Here is a 16,661-nt window from a genome sequence, read left to right on the forward strand (position 1 = left end):
TGCACACATGCCTGGTGTGAGTTTTAAGCCGCTGGGTCCAGGACTTGAACTGCAGAATCCAGCGACATAACCATTATGCCATCTGCTGGTCCCATAAAAATGTATTTTATATTTTCCACAAGGAGAAATAAGTATCCTATCTAAAATGTCAATGATGTCATGATTAGAAGCCCATGCCATAGGTATGTAGTTTTTCTCCTCCTTTGTAGATCCAGCATGTCCAAGCCAGGCTATGGCTTAATGCTGGAATTTAACTTTAATTATCAGCCTGGCAGTAAGGAAAAGAGATGAATGAAGCTCGTAAATGGGTACCTTGTGTCAGTGGAAAAGGAGGATGCAGCACCTCCTGGTAAGCTGAAGTCCTAACCCTTACAGGTGAATGGTGGGCCATTTCTGCAAACCTAGAGGGTAGAAGGAGGTTTGCAGTGGCGGGCTTCAGATCCCAAGTCTTTCCTACCATATTCCTAAATTTCACACAATAGAGATGCTTTGTCTGAGATTCAAATGTATCTGGAGCCCTGCAACTTTCACAGTTAGGTCTTCACTCTGCTCTTCAGTTATGTCTGGCCTTCCACCATGAGTAATGAGTACCTCTTATGCACTACCACCAGGCTTTCTGTCTGGTTCTCACCCTAAGCAATTCAACTGCTTAATTAGCAACTCTTAGGCCGTATGCCAGGATTTATACAACCTAGTAGTCATCGCCCAACTCTGCCATTGTCGCAGGCATTATTACCCCTGCATTTTCACACAGCTGTATCACTGTACCTGCCATAGCGTTTCCTTAGTATGTCTATTCAGGTCACCACCAGAACATTTGGAACTGAGCTACCACATCCTGCCAGGGGACTACCCATGTTCTTCCTGAAATTAGGATGTCATCCTCTTTATCTTCTGGGTCATAGACATGATCCCAAATCCCCATCGTGCTGCCTAGTTTTTCTGACCACTTCTGGTACAACTTGTGCTAGTCTGGGTTCCCCAAGAAGCAGCACCAAGACATAAATAGATAGATAGATAGATAGATAGATAGATAGATAGATAGATAGACAGATAGATAGATCAATTAAAGGGAATTTGCCCAAGGCTCTCCAAGTACACACGCTAATCTCATTGCCCATGTTTATCTATGTAGTCAGAGACCTCATGCCAGAAATAGGAATACTGGTTCTAAATCCCAACTTCACTCCATTTAAAAATAAACAAAATACTTAACAGATACAAAATGAAGAGGAATCTGTGATGATAATATACATGGCAATGTCTTTGGCTTGACTAATATGCATTGAATTCATGCTGGGAAGAACTATATAGTATACTGTAAAGATATACATTAACTTAAAAAAAAGTGAAAAAGTTGTGTGGAGCCAGCATGGGGCCTGAAGATTAAGGAGATTGGATCTCTCAGGACCAGCAGGTGCCACTATGGTTATGTCACTGGACACCCACATAATCAACTGTGGTTTGAGTACTGGATCTGAAGGCTTAAAAGTCATGCCAGGTGCATGTGATGTGTCCCAAAAATTCAGAGAGAATATGGAGGAGAAGGGATTGCAGCGTGGTCATCCCCTGGGGGTGGGGGGCGGGGGTGACACACCCTATAGCAAAAATCTAATCTCTCTCTAAAAAAGGGGGAAGAAAAAAAAAAAAGCAAGCTGGATCCCAAATGGCCAACTGCCAACTCAACTGTGGTTTGAGTCCTGGACCTGGCAGCTGGAAAAACACTCCAGGCTTGCGTACCTGAGCACCCAAAATCCCAAGAGGAGAAGAATAGATAAGGGATTGCATCATGCCAGCCCCCTGGGAATGATTTCTCATTCTAACTCTCTCTCTCTCTCTCTATCTCTCTCTGATGAGTACACATGCCCTACAACAAACTAGAAATCAAAAAAGTTGCATGACTGTGGTGGAGTGAAACTTCTCTAAGACCTAATTTGTTTAAGGAAATTAGCAGTATTCCTTTGCTGTTGCTGGGCTAGAAAATGAAATAATGCATTTACATTTAGTAAGTATTTAGCATATGCTTACCTCTCAGTCTCCCTATTGTAGATATAATTTGATTAGCTCACTCTTCTTCTAGTTAAAAAGAAAATTGATTAAAACACACCATTTGGGGGAGGATGCAGCATAGGGTAGTGAAGGATAATATAAAGATATTTAAAAGGCAGGAGTTTTACAATTCTAGAGATCAGAGTTAGAATCACATTTCAGTCCCCTGAAGCCTACTGACACAAAGAAATAGATTGAGTTATCTGATACTTTCTTTGTGTGTAAAATTAGAGCAATCATAATATCTATATCACATAGTTGTTTCAAGGGCTAGATGATATCATTGTATTGAAATGCCTTCCCGGTGCCTAGCACTTGGTAAATATTAGTTATCACATATTGTTATTCTCTATGATATCGTGTGACAATTCATAGCCAATGTAGATAAGGCTACCTATTCCTAAAGCTGCAAATTATTATTCTTAATTTTTTATCCTTCTTTTCAAAATATATGGTTCAGTCTCTTTTGTTGTTATTCATCACTCATGTACCCAGTAGAGCTTCCTGGCATCCTCACCAGAGTCAATGTGCTTTTCTTTTCTTTTTTTTTTTTTGCAGTTGCTTTGTTCCTCTTTTAGATTATGCCCCTAATCTGCTGGATGCTTGGTAAATAGAGCTTTAAATTTAACTCAATTATGTACAAAATCGGTATAAATATGAAGATATTTTCCATATGCAGCTGGATGAATTTGAATATCAAGTCTTCTAAGAAATGTATTTCACTCTCCATAGGGCCTTTTCACCCACTCCCTGGCTCTGCAGTATTTTGCTGTCAGAGCTATGTCTTATCTGGGTTACAATTGCTAACACAAGTCCCGCGTATACAGAAGGTGACAATAAATGGTTGTTAATTGAGCAAAATGGAAAAAAAATGAACTGAAGTAACACTGCATCTCCTTTTTATTTTTATTTTTTCAGTATACTATAGACGAAATAGTCTTTAAATGCTCACATTATTTTATTTCTTTCGATCGTGTCACATATGTGGTAGGAGTTTTTGTCCCTTTGATTTTCTGTCTTTTGTACTAACAGAAGAGTGAAAAGTTTTGCTGCTCCTGTTGCGTTTGTGAGGATCCATTCCTGTGTCTGATTAGACAAGTGCTGGCGTGTGAGCCTGCCTTTAGTCACGGCAAACATTCAATACCTCTCTGCTTATTGGACTTAAAATGGTTTGCGAAGTGTACGCCTGGGTATTTCCAGCACTTCATTTTCCTGCTTTTCCAAGTGGCATTTAATACTAAACAAAAACTGATCAGAGGTTTAGAATTATCCTTGGCCTATGGTGTTTCCATGGTTACAGGTCTGTGTTGTTCATCTTCCAAATTCAGCCTCAATGACTTACCCTGCCTTTGTGACCCATGCTTATTAAATCTTGATTACTCTGTTCCATCTGGGCTAACCTCTTCCTTACATACTACAATCACTTTTAAAGGAGGCTTTCTTTTTACATCGTGATTGAAGCATCCGAACACAAACACTACTTTTTCAATATTTCTCACCTTTCATGACAAAGTCTACCCTAAAATAACTGGCCCTTTTGCTCTTCAAGGAAAGCAACATTTCCTAACCTCTTTAACCAATGTTTTTCTTTTTCTTTTCTTTTTTTTTTTTTTTTTTTGAGAGGTTTTTTGCTATAGGGCACGTACGCTCACCAGACAGACAGAGAGAGACAGAGAGATAGAAAGCAAGCAATCACCCCCCAGGGGGGATGGCCACACCGCAATCCCTTCTCCTCTTGGGATCTTGGGCACGCATGCACATGTGCCTGGCATGAGTTTAAGCCACTGGGTCCAGGACTCGAACTGCAGTCGACTACGTGGGAGTCCAGCGACATAGCCATTACTCTAACTGCTGGTCCCACCAATGTTTTTCTTTACAGTTCTCTCCAACGTGTTGTTAATCATTCACTTCTACCTTCTCGTCTAGCAAAATAATGATTTCTTTATAAGTTTGCTCATTTTACTACAAAGATAATGATCAGATAATATAACAAAACAATGAAGTTTTGCTGTTGAATAAATAGACTATTATGACCGCAATCAATAGCCAATGTTTTGAAACTAAAATGTAATTTGACTCCTTTTGTGAGTGGAATTTGGAAAAATCTTAGGTATGGGGGACCAGCAGTTAGTGTAATGGCTATGTCGCTGTACTCCCATGTAGTCAACTGCGGTTCACGTCCCGGACCCGGGGGCTTAAACTCACGCCGGGTGTGTGTGCATGCATGCCCAAGATCCCAAGAAGAGAAGGGAGGAGAAGGGATTGTGGCATGACCATCCCCTCTGGGTGAGTTCTCGCTTTCTCTCTCTCTGTCTCTCTCTGTCTTTCTGGTGAGCACATGCACCCTATAGCAAAAACCTCTCCAAAAAAAAAAAAAAAACAATTTAGGTAAGTATAAAAATAAAGTAGAGAAAATTGAAGTAAGTTATCAAAGGAAAGTGATGGTAAGTAGAAAGTGTTCTATGTCAGATAAGATTAGATGAAGATACATATTACAATAACAACAATAAAAATAACAATATCTTACATTAAACTGTTCATTTCTCTCATAAAATGAACCTGAAAGTAGGTATCCAGCAGAGAGGTGTAGCTCTGTTGTCATCAGACTTTTCGTACCTCACTGCCACAGGATCTTTAGCAGATTAATTCATTATCCAGTATTGTTCCCAGAGCTCCATTCTTCATAACCACATTCCAAGAAACAAGAGGAAAATAGACAGACTCCTTGAAACTCCATCTATTATGTTTTGCTTACATATCATTGGCCAGAGCTTAGGATCACATGGAGTTGCAAAGGAGCCTGTAATACACAGACTTCTAAATGAGATACAAGATAGCCAACTAAAAGCCAAGGTTCTGTTACTATAGGAAACAGGATAAATAGATATGAAGAGCAACTGGCCATCTCTATCACAAATATACACAGATATAAGATAAAGAACAAAGTGAACAATAAGCACTACAGATAAAAGCGACATTGAAATAAGTATTTTTTTAGAGGTTTTTTGCTACAGGGCGCATGCGCTCACCAGAAAGACAGAGAGAGACAGAGAGACAGAAAACAAGAAATCACTCCCCAGGGGGGATGGCCACACCACAATCCCTTCTCCTCCATTCTCCTCTTGGGATCTTGGGCACACACACACATGTATCCAGCGTGAGTTTAAGTCACCGGGTCCAGGACTCAAATCCTGGTCGACTACATGGGAGTCCAGCAACATAGCCATTATGCTAACTGCTGGTCCCTTGAAATAAGTATTATAGCACCAGAAAAACGATTTCAAATATTCATTTGTTCTAAAGAATATTTGATAATTTAAAGGTTAATCTCCTCCCCCCTTCATATCTCTCAAAAAATCTTGAAGTACTTGGATTTTCTATGGGCAGTTTGATAACAAAGATAGCTGACATTTATTGAAAGTACACTAAGTGCTAGGTAATTAGTTAAATTATTTACATGAATATTTTTAAAAATCCTCAGGGACCAGCAGTTGGCGTAATGTCTGTGTCACTGGACTCCCATGTAGTCCACCATGGCTCAAGTCCCCCACCCAGTGACTTGAACTCACGCAGGCGTGTGTGCGTGCCCAAGTTCCTGAGAGGAGAATGAAGGAGAAGGGATTGCAATTTGGACCCCCCCCCACCCTGTGGAGTGATTTCTCACTTTTTGTCTCTCTTTCTCTGTCTTTCTGGCAAGCATATGTGCCCTATAGCTAAAACCTCTCAAAAACAAATAAACAAAACAATCCTCAGACTACGAGGCCAGCAGGTAGCATGATGGTTAGAGTATTGGACTCCCACTTGGCTGACTATGATTTGAGATCTGGACCTGGCAGGTTGCTTTTCACTTTCTCTCTCCCTCTCTCTCCTTCTCTCTTTCTTATGGCCACACATGTCCTATAGCAAATTTAAAATCATCATCATAATAATAAATAAAATTAAATTAAATCACTTCTGAAGTGATTTTATTCTCATTTTGCAGAAAACTCATTTAATGAGGCAAGTAACTTGGACAAAGTCATGTGAAGGTGGGGTTCTAACCCAATCAATCTGTCCAGCGACTGTCTGTTCTCACAGTATCATAGCACTCTTCACTTACTATATTTATCATTTGTCTCTTGTGCTATTTTTACATATACTACTTAATCTCCTTACTTTATGCCTTTTACATTCTATTACATTTGTTTTTTACCCATTTTCCAATTAATGCTAAGTAAAGAACCTAGCCCTTCTACTGAGAAGCAAAATAGGGCTAGCTGGGATGTTCATTGTGATTTCCTCCCACCACTTTGCCTATAATGACCCTTTGTTTGAAGTAGGTGCTTGCTAAGTATTTAGGGGAAGAATAACAGAAGGCTAGGAGTGGTCAACTGCTAATGTGCTGGTGAGTAGTTTCTGGTGAGTGGTTTTAGATAAATGGTAGAGGGAGAAATAGCTGATAGATTGTAAACAGAAAGAGAAGGCAGAAATGTTGACTGAGTCTATACACTGAGTTTGGATAAAGGCCACTAGGATTAGAAGTCTCCATGTCATTTTGTTTCTGATTGTTTAATTCCTGATGTTATCATGTGAGAATGTTGAGAATATCTGAGGATATGTGAAGCCTAAGGAAACAGAAAAAAAGAGACACATTTGTAAGGAAGAGGAAAAAAAATACGTAAGTAATCCCAAAGGAAATGGAACAGGATGAGATTAGGCCAAGGGAGAGCAGAGGCTCGGTGAAGACAGGAGAGAAAAATTCGCTTTCTGGAGCTGTATAGAAAAATGGACACAGAAACTATGATTAACTTCGGTTGCAAATGCTTAGTTAGGCATTCACTATTGGTAGATGAGTAAATGAGTATAGGAGAAGAAATAAGAATAAGAGAGAATAAAACAGAAAGAAATGTTGATGTACAGCTAGAAAGTAATTCATAGTTATAGACTAGACTTGGGAGGTTGGGCACAGAAGAATCATCAAAAAATATAGCTGCAGATGGGCAAATGAGGATGGTAGCAAAAGAAATGCTGACAGCTAATCAAGACGTCACAAGAGAAAGGAAGGCTACTAATACGAAAAGGATGAGGATAAAGGGTTATTAGAAGCAAGGTCAATGTATGTAGAGAAAGAGACAGAGTTTAGTAGACGAAATGAGAAGTGAGTAAACTTTTTCTCTGATAAACATTCTTTAGTCAGGTCATTGTATTTCAAGGTAATTGGGAAAAATGTGCTATTTTAGTGCATGACAACAGAAAAGCAAAAGAAGAACATCCTGTACAGATTGAATCTTTGAAGATATTCAAAGCAACAGCATATTGTTTATTATCATATTTCATAATCACAGAGTCATTATACCCAACTGACATTTTTCTCAAGTACTCTTATTTTTCTCACCACCACTACATTTTACTTTTATGATACCACTTACAAACTTACCTCTTGGGTTAAATAAAACTTTGAACTATTGCTCCAGAAAACAATGAGTGAATCAGCACATATTTTAGAACAATAGTCCAAACTACCACCAGTAGCCACTTTTAGGTATGTGAATGAAGATGCTGGATTTCTCCGTGAAGAGATCCCTGTGCTCAATACAGTTATAGTATCCATGTCAAGTCTCTTAGATGGTTTTCCAATCATCTATCCACACATCCTCAACTAGTCCCTTTGTAGCAATAAACATTTTCAAGAACTTGGGAACAGCCTTAGAAAGGCTTATGATAACATTAGCAAAATATAAATCATTCAATAAAATATTAACCAGGATCTTATGATCCAAATACTGTTGTAGACACTGTGGATATATTACTGCACAAAATAGAGTTCTTGCCCTCATGACACATATATTCTGATGCAGAGAGAAGACACTGAACAAATAACCTAGTGTAGGGATGGTCAGAAGGTAGTAAACACCATGAACAAAAAGGAAATAATGAACAGGAAAACAATGGAGAAAATCAATGAAACCAAAAGTTCTCTGAAAAGGCTATTAAAGTTGACAAACCTTTCACTAGATAGATTAAGAAAGAAGACCCTGATTGCTAAAATGCAAATTGGGGCATTACTACTGATCCTATAGAAATACAAGTATTTATAAGAGAGTTCTAAAAACTCTTATCTGCCAACAAATTGGATAATCTAGGTAGAATAGGCAACTTCCTAGAAACAGATTGAACAGCATTGGCTTCCCAGATGTCGACCAAGAATTTCCCAGTCAATGACAGAGACTGGATTTGCCCTGACATGTGTAAATGTAAACTTTGCTAGAAGAACCAGCTGTAATCAGTATGGTAGGGAGAAAACAACTGAGGCCAAGAGGATGAAAGCTGGGGGCGCTGAAATAGGAAAGACACTTGCAGAAAAGATCCAAAGCCTGTTCAGTGCTAATGACTGGCAATGTAAAACTTGCAGTAATGTGAACTGGAGTAGAAGATCAGAGTGCAACATGTGTAATACTCCAAAGTATGCTAAATTAGAAGAAAGAAAAAGATATGGTGGTGGTTTTAATGAAAGAGAAAGTGTTGAGTATGTAGAAAGAAAAGAATCTGATGGTGAATATGATGAGTTTGGACACACACATACACACACACACGCTCACGCACACAAAATAACCCAGAAGAAAGGCAGTTTGGTCCTGCATCTACATTAAAGGAAGTCAAAGATAAAGAATCCAAGGACAAAGAAGAGGATGAGGATGAATATCTTTCTACATATAAATTAAATGAGAATGAGGATGAAGATGATGCTGATCTCTCAAAGTATTATCTTGATGCCAGCGAAGAAGATAGTAATAAAAAGAAATCTAATAGATTAAGTCACTCTAAATACCGATCTTCACATTCACGATCTTCATCACGCTCAGCCTCCCCCTCAAGTTCAAGGCCTAGGTCCAGGTTCAAGAAGTTCTTCCAGCTTGCAGTGAAGAACTGAAGTTCCAGTTCCAGAGAACATTCGGTATCTCGTGGGTCAAAATCAAGCTCCAGATCCCACAGGGGCTCTTGTTCCCCACGAAAAAGATCTCATTCAAGTTCATCATCTTCTCCTGAGAGGAACAGAACAAGAAGTTGTTCTAGATCTTCTTCATCTGTTGATCGCAAAACAAAGACAAAAAAGATCACGGTCACCTGAAAGCCAGGTGATTGGTGAAAACACTAAGCAACCCTGAGCCCAGGACCAAAACCTATAGAACACCACTACTTTACCCAGGCACCACAGGTCATCTTCCGGATCATCCCATTTTGGTTCCCGTTCAGGTTCAAAAAAGAAATAATATATTAAAATTTATATCTTAAAAAAAAAAATCCAGTACAGTGCATGAAACATATTTTTTAAGAAGGTGGTGTTTCACTTGATCAGAAGTGCTAAATCTGCTGGTAAAGGTACATGCCTTCATTGCTTTTCAGAACACAACAGCTGTGTTTATTTGTAAAATTAGAAGTAAATAGCATTTTAAGCCGTAATGTTTCAGAATAGATCAATATGTTTACTGTTTATTATTTACAACTATTTGCTTTATTTCCAACATTTCAACTGTAACAAAATACTTTATTTCCTAATTTCTTTTTTTTTATTATTATTATTTTTTTGGCTGTTGGGCGGGCAGATTGCCCCCTGCAACAGTTTTTGTTTTTTTTTTTAAGAGAGGTTTTCACTATAGGGCACGTGCGCTCGCCAGACAGACAGACAGAGACATAGAGACAGAAAGTGAGAAATCACCCCCCCAGGGGCGATGGTCACGCCGCAATGCCTTCTCCTCCATTCTCCTCTCGGGATCTTGGGCACGCACACACACGCGCCTGGTGTGAGTTTTAAGCCACCGGGTCCGGGACGTGAACCGCAGTCGACTACATGGGAGTCCAGTGACATAGCCATTACGCTAACTGCTGGTTCCCTTTATTTCCTAATTTCAAACTCCTGTTTCCCTCATTTAAAAATTTATTTTGTCTGTTGGCTAAGGCAAAATTACCTAGATTTCCCTAAACTTGGGGGTATGAAAGCAAGACTGGTAAACTAGTTGGAAACAGCCTGTTCATGTTATTCTGGGAAAAGAAGGAAACCTGTTTATTGTTGCTAACCTATGTCAAAATGATTCTTACTTTAAAAAGTTAAAAGAACTTACAAAACAGCCAACTAAAAATGACTTTATTTTGAAATGACCTGTGCTAAGGGTGCCTTAGAATCATTGTCTCTCTTTTAACCAGTTTTAATTTTTTTGTACCATCATATTTAATGTAAAAAAACATCTTGTTAATTGTTGAAAGAGAAAGGTATTACTCATTTCCTTCCTAATATTTGGGGCAAGAAAAAAAGTCTAACAGTTTATCTCTTTTCTACTGATGGTTGTGTGCATGATAAGAAAAACATTTTTTTCAAAATGCTTTTTAAAACAGTTCAAGAAGCTTTGTGTGAGAACTTCAAAAACCCAGTTAGCAAATAAGTTAAGAGTAGAAAAGTGTAAATTGTACATAGTCAATGGCACAAACTGAAAAAACCTTTTGAAATGTATTTCTCTTTAACCAAAACACCAACAGAGACATTGTAAAATTAAGTGAACATTATGCTAAGATATCTAACTTTGAACACGCTGTGTAAAATTTTCTTCTAAATAACAAATGAATGCTTAATTCTGCATGATGTAAGCAAAAAATTATTATGTTATCTGTTCACTTGAAATAACTTATGGCTTAAAATGCTTTCAGTTTGTTTTATTTCTCAGAATTGAAATCCAGTCACGTGAACTTCATTTTGTTTTCTGGCTCAAAAACAAAAATATTTCTCTTAACAGTGTCTTCAGAGACAATGTAAGGTATGTATATTGTATTAAGGGAAATTAGAAATTGTGCTTGGGGACCTTAAGTGAAGAGGTATTGATCCCCCCTCCCCTTTTCATATACTGCAGTTTAAATAAACATTAAAAACATTTTGAAGTATTTAGTAGACATAGCCAACAAAAATTATATATGGGGATTTTTTTAAGTGTTTTTTTTTCTGCATCAATCTAAAGATGAAAGCAAAATATCTTCTGTAGAAATATTTTTTATGATATTTTTATAGGTGCCTTTCCCATTTTTTTATGTCTTAATTTTCTTTTTATTTTTTTAATTTTCATTGCTATTTTTACTGTAGGTTACACAAGAACTTTTACTCTTTTGTAATTGTGCCTCAGACTTTTTATTTTCTAGAAGTTTTTTGCGCTACCCAGAAAGACAAGCAGAGATAGAGAGTCAGAAAGCAAGAAATCACCCCCTAAGAGTGATGGCCACACCGCAATCCCTTCTCCTCCATTCTGCTCTCAAGATCTTAGGCAGGCATGTACACGCACCTGGCGTGAGTTTAAGTCACCGGGACCCAAACTGCGGTCAATTACGTGGGAGTCCAGCGACACAGCCATCACACTAACTACTGGTCCCGTGCCTCAGACTTTTTGAAAGTCTCCCTTTTTAATTGCCCAGATGATCTCCTAGGTTCTATATGTTGCCATTAGTTTATTCTTGTGCTTTTGCTTATTTAAAACTTTGGCTGTACTAAGCAAATGCAAGGTTATAAATTCAGCTAATAATAGTTTAGAGACAATTCAGATGATTATGATTTTATTTGGTTTAAGCTATATGAGTTCATTTCATAAGGAAATGTTGCTGTAGACAAATGTAAATAAAGTCTATGAGTCAAGCATCGAGTTGTGTTTTTTAGAAGTAAACTAGAGGGGGCTGGCAGATGGCGTGGTGGTTGAGGGTGCTGGATTCCCACATGGCCGACTGCTGTTCGAGTCCTGGACCTGGTGGCTTGCTTTCTCACTTTCCCTTTCTCTCTCTATCTCTCTCTGGTCAAATTAAAAAAAAAACAATTATAACAAATGAAATTAAATAAATAAATAAATAAAAATAAAAAAATAAACTAGAGATTTTTAAACTCTGGGAAAAATAAATTTAAAAAAGACTGACCAAAAGTAAATCACAAAGAGACCAGAGGGTGGCACCATGATAAAACATGATGCTCTGGGTAGCTGACTCTCATGTGATGATGATTCCAGGTTTGCATCCCAAGACTTCCCTGAGTATGGCAAGTACACATGTGACCATGATCTGCGACTGGCTCAGGCTAGAGGTCAATGTGGTGTGAAGACATCATTGGGAGTGCTCTCTCTCTCTCTCTCCTTCTCTCTTCCTCCCCACTTTCTAGTGCACATGAGAGAAATAAGTGAATAACTGTATAAGTCACAAAGAAAAAGGAACCCCCAGGACCAGCAGATGGTATAATGGTTATGTCACCAGACTCCCACATTGTCGACTGTGGTTCAAGTCCTGGACCAGGTGGTTTCAAACTCATAATGGCATGTGTGCATGCATACCCAAAATCCTGAGAGGAGAACGGAGGAGAAGGGACTCTGGCATGGCCATACTTCTGTGAGAGTGACCTATCACTTTCTGTCTTTCTATCTCTGGAGAGTGTATGCACCCAACAGAAAAAATAAAAATCTCTTTAAAAAGACCTATAAATTATAAGAAGATTGAATTAGTAAACAAAAATTATCTGAAAAGCCTTGGACTTGATCTGATGGCTTAGTGGGTAAATTCTATGAAGCACTTATAAATAAGAACTAATAAAAGTAATTCTCAACATTTTTCAAAAAACTGAAGAGGGTTGAACACTTCCTGGCTAATTCTATGAAGGCCAGAATTACCTTGTTACAAAGCCAGACAAAGACACTGTAAGAACAAAAACTATAGACTAATACTTCTTATGAAAACTGATGCAAAAGTTAAAAAAAAAAAACTACACAGCAAATTGAATTTACCAGCATATTGAAAAGATTATAAATAATAACCAAGTGAGATTCATTCTCGGAATGTAAAAATCTTTTAGCATGTGAAAATTGATCAAGGCAATGTACCATATTAACAGAATGAAGGGGGAAAACCCACATGATCATGTTATAAGAATTGATTTAAAATATAACAAATTCAACACCCATCCATGATAAAAAGCATTTAGCAAACTAGGAGTAGAAGAATATAATCTCGGGACCAGCAGTTGGCCTAATGGCTATGTTGCTGGACTCCCATGTAGTTGACTGCTGTTTAAGTCCTGGACTCAGTGGCTTAAACTCACACCAGGCACACATGCGTGTGCGCCCAAGATCCCAAGAGGAGAATGGAGGAGAAGCGATTGCAGCATGGCCATCTCCCTTGGGGGGTGATTTCTCACTTCCTGTCTCTCTCTGTTTTTCTGGTGAGCACATGCACCATATAGCAAAAACCTCTCAAAAAAAATAAATAATATAATCTCAACATATATATAATAGTATATGAAAAACTCACCACAAAAGACTGATAGCTTATCCTCTAAAATCAAGAACAAGATGCCAACCTTCACCACATATATTGAGCATGGTACTGAAAGTTCCAGAGAAATTAGACTAGAAAAAGAAACAAAAGACATCTAACCTTGGAAAAGAGAACTAAAATGATTTCTGTTCACAAATATTATGAACTTGCATGTAGAAAATCCTAAAAATTTCACACACATATATATATATATATATATATATATATATTTATATTTTTATACATTTTATATTTACATAATAATATATTTCACACAATATACATTGAATTATGTACAAGCATTTTAAAAATACACACATATATTTTAGAATGACTAAATTAATTCAATGAAATAGCAAGATACCATGTCAATACATAAAAGTTGTATTTCTGTACACTAAAAATGAATATTCTGAAAAGGAAATCATGAAAACAATTTTATTGGGACCAGCAGTTAGCGTAATGGCTATAATGGCTATGTCGCTGGACTCCCATGTAGTCAATCGCAGTTTGAGTCCCAGACCCGGTGGCTTAAACTCACGCCGGGCAAGTGTGCGTGCGTGCCCAAGATCCCGAGAGGAGAATGGAGAAGAAGGGATTGTGGCGTGGTCATCCCCCCTGGGGGGTGATTTCTCACTTTCTATCTCTCTGTCTCTCTCTGTCTGTCTAGTGAGCGCACACTCCCTATAGCAAAAAACCTCTCCAAAAAAAAAAGAAAAACAAATCAATTTTATTTATAATAGTATCAAAAATAAAATACTTAGCTAAACTAAGGTGAAAGGCATGGACCAATGAAAACTATAAAATATTGCTTAAAAAATTACAGAATAGATAAGTAAATGGAAGTACATCCCACATTCGTGGATTGGGATACATTACTGTTGAATACCACTCAAAATGATCTACAGATTCAATGTGGTCCCTGTCAAAAACCCAATGGTGTTCTCCACATAAGTAGAAAAAAACCTTAAAATTCTTATAAAATATCTAGGGACTTTCAACACTCAAAACAATTTTAATAAAGAAAAAACAGTCACACATGCACAAACTCACTATATGATACTGACCTAAACACAGACATATAGACAAAAGAAATAAAATAGAAATTCATAGTTAAACACTAACATATAATCAATGTTTTTTAACAAGAAATGCCAACTGTTCAATGAGGAAAGGACAGTCTTTTCAATAAAAGGTGCTGAAAAGAGTGAAACTCTGGGGCAAGCAGGCGGTGTGGTGGTTAAGGCATTGGACTCCCTTATGGCCTAACTTGAGTGAAGTCCTGGGTCCAGTGACTTGAAAATCATGTCAATCATGTGTGCATGCTTGCCCCAAATCCCAAGAGGAGAATAGAGGAGAAGAAACTACAGAATGGGCATCCTATCTGAGTAGTGATTTCTAACTTTCCTTCGCACTGCCTCTCTCCAGCAAACATATAACTTCCTATGGAAGGAATCTAAAAAAATAAATAAAAGTGAAAATCCACATGCAAAGAATGAAATGTGATCCTTATCTGACAGCATAAATTAATTCAAAATGGATAAAAGATCTAAATGTAAGACCTAAACTATAAAACACTTAGAAGACAATAGAACAGAAGCTTCATGGAATTGAGTTTTGGCAATAATTTCTTGACTATGATAACAAAGGCATAGGTAGATAGCAAAAGAAAAAAAATAGAGAAATTGAACTTTATCAAAAATTTTAAAGTACATCAAAAACCAATACTAATATAATGAAAAGGCAATCCACAGAATAGTACCACATATTTGCAAATCATATATCAGATAAGGAATTATATCCAGAATATATAGAGAACTCCTTACTCAACAATTAAGAAAAAATCAACTATCAAAGCACTTGAATAGACATTTCTGCAAAGAAGATACATGAAAATATGCCCAATCAATAGAGAAATGCAAATCAAAACCACAGTGAGATATCACCTCACACTCATTAGTATGGCTATTATCACACACACACACACAATAACAAGTGTTGTCAAGGATGTAGAGAAATTGAAATCTTTGTGCGCTATTGGAGGGAATTTAAAATGGTACCTCTACTATTTTTTTTTTAAAAGGTAATTTAATTATCATATGAGTCATCAATTCAATTATTCCACTCTAGGCTATAAATATCCAAAAGAATTGAAAGCAGGGTTCCAAGGAGGCATTTATACACCTATATTCTTTCTTTTCTTTTTTTTTTTTTTTGGAGAGGTTTTCGCTATAGGGCACGTGTGCTCACCAGACAGACAGAGAGAGACAGAGACAGAAAGCGAGAAATCACCCCCCCCAGGGTTGATGGCCAAGCCACAATCCCTTCTCCTCCATTCTCCTCTCAGGATCTTGGGCACGCACGCATATGCAACCGGCGTGAGTTTTAAGCCACCGAGTCCGGGATGCAAACCGTGGTCTACTACGTGGGAGTCCAGCAACACAGCCATTACGCTAGCTGCTGGTCCCTATACACCTATATTCTAGCACCATTATTCACAATAGCTAAGACATGAAAGTAAATTCAGTGTCCATTAACTGTCTGAAGGATAAGCAAAATGTGACACACACCACTGTAATATTGTCCTGTCTTAAAGAGGAAGGAGATTCTGACCCATACAATAACATGGATTGACCTTGAAGATTCTATGCTAAGCAAAATGAGCCCTTCATAAAAATGCAAAACTGTATGATTCCACTTATATGAAATACTCAGAATGTTAAAAATCACAGATGCAGAAAATAGAATGAGGGTTGCCCCAGACTGTGGAGAAAAGGAACAGGGAATTAATTATTTAATGCTTATAGAGTTTCAGTTTTACAAACTGATGGTGGTAATGGTTGCACAACATCACAAATGCACCTAAGTGCATATATACTACCAAAATGTACTTACAAATGGATGATAGTAAATCTTATATATATTTTACCACAATAAAAAGAACTTTGGAAAATATCCAATACTAATGACTGCCTTTTTCTTATTGGCTCAATGGACTTACCTTATGAAGCAAAGTTAAATTACTCTAAAACAAAACATCGGCTGCTACATACAAGACATTCATATTTTTCTTTATTCCAAATGCAATACTGCATTACTAATGCACATGTCTATAACTTCCTTCTATCCCCTATTTCCCTGTTTTCCAAGATATGACAGTCTAAAATATTCTAATTTTAAAAATCCCTTAAGTTATAAATGTTCAACCTTTGTGTTCACTCTCTGCCCTGTTTACTGGTTCTCATCTATTTTTTTTTAAGAGAGGTTTTGGCTATAAGGCTTATGCACTGGCCAGAAAGACAGAGAGA

At 37.5% G+C, this 16,661-nt stretch overlaps 1 pseudogene; it reads left to right on the top strand.

Annotated features, from left to right (window-relative positions):
• Window positions 1-8,221: 8,221 nt before the first annotated feature.
• LOC102487529 (zinc finger Ran-binding domain-containing protein 2-like) lies at window positions 8,222-9,194 on the top strand (annotated as a pseudogene).
• The last annotated feature ends 7,467 nt before the right edge of the window (window positions 9,195-16,661 follow it).

Source organism: Tupaia chinensis, unplaced genomic scaffold (assembly GCF_000334495.1).
Source record: "Tupaia chinensis unplaced genomic scaffold, TupChi_1.0 Scaffold000257_1, whole genome shotgun sequence".
NCBI lineage: Eukaryota > Metazoa > Chordata > Mammalia > Scandentia > Tupaiidae > Tupaia > Tupaia belangeri.